Source organism: Galeopterus variegatus, unplaced genomic scaffold (genome assembly GCF_000696425.1).
Source record: "Galeopterus variegatus unplaced genomic scaffold, G_variegatus-3.0.2 Scaffold7174, whole genome shotgun sequence".
NCBI lineage: Eukaryota > Metazoa > Chordata > Mammalia > Dermoptera > Cynocephalidae > Galeopterus > Galeopterus variegatus.
The window spans coordinates 38,938-40,473 of NW_007733285.1; positions in this window are offsets into that span (position 1 = coordinate 38,938).

Sequence of the window (1,536 nt, forward strand, 5' to 3'; positions counted from 1 at the left end):
TTTTAGGTTTTTTCCTGGGTAAGATGGTGTTGTAGCATCTTCCAGGTGAAAAATGCCCTTCAAATGACTTCTAAAAGGGAGCAATTATCACTGTAATCTTAAATCCTGATGCAATTCTCTACCAAATCTTGTCTTCCCTCAGTTTTTTCTTCTCTGGTTTTTGTGACATATCTACTCCAGTGGTGGCAGAAATATTCCATCTGCCGCGAATATCCATGAAGCAGCAGGTTCTGACTATACTCCTCGATTTTATCCCCCCACCCCACCCCCGTTCTGGTGTTCTGTGCAGGATCAGAACCAAGCGTTTGTTGTTTGTTTAAATCCAACCTGCTTCTTATACTAGCCGAGTTCGTCCTCTACCATGTCCAAAGCTAAGGCATTGGCAGAATCTCAACATTTCCCTCATTTCCTTCTTTCTTCTATAGTTCATGCGTTGACTGAAATATCAATACCTGTTATTATAAAGCTGAAAAATGGAACGCATTTCCCTGTTATTTTCTGTGATTTTTCCTGTTTAAGGCCTAAGCAATAATTTTGGAATTTGAAGAGACAGATAGACAGCATTTGAATTAGACAATTCATGGCTATAGATGGCTTAAGAAGCCTCATGAGCCCAGAGTGGGTAAAGGAAAGTTCAAAATTTCCTACACAACTTTAGGGGAAAACGTCCAAGTATCAACAAGGGACATAAAATTATTTGTTGTATTTTTTCCCCTAACTATTCAAAAAAATGAAGAAAGTATTAATATAACACAGGCAAGGCTTTTCTTCTTTGGTTGGTTGTTTTAACTCCTGGAAAACAAGTCATAAAATGTTCTTGTATAAACCACCTTGCTCCTGAATCATTGATTGGGCTTAGTTTTAAAAGGTTTCTTACTTATTCACTGGTGTTTTCCAACACCAGAAAACCTGGTACCCAGAACTAGAATGTTCTAAACATGGTCTTTTTGGTTTCCTTCTTAGTCCTTAGGTCAAAGGACTAAAACCCAATTGCGTTTCACCTCGACTCAGAAGATGATACAATCCCTTTGCAGTGGTGAGCCCCACTCCTCTTTCCCTGTTTACTTTTAAATTCCACCCACTGCTGCAGGCCTCCACACATTGGGTCCCAGAATCTATAATCATGAAAACGTTTGCAAGATGAGATCAGTAAACGCACGGAGCTAGCTGCTAATGCCCCACATGACTCTCACACCCAAGAACAGGATCCTTGTCTTCTTTCTCTGGACCCATATTCCTGATTAATAACACCCTGTCCAACACTCCCAACTTCCACGACTGGGGTCCTACCTGGTCACAAACCCCATGTTCCGAGTCCTGTCCTCACCAAGGCCCAGTCTCTACACCCAGGTCTCTGTTTTCTGATACACATAGCCATAGCTGAACTGTACAGATATGGATAAAGTTTATACCCTAAAAAGCAAATGTCAGAAAAAAAGCAAGAAGAAAAAGGTCTTTTTGGTAAGATGGAAATGAAAAAATCAGACAAAACAAAATTCCTGCTGAACAGAGGACAATTCCTTCCCAAAGAATTCA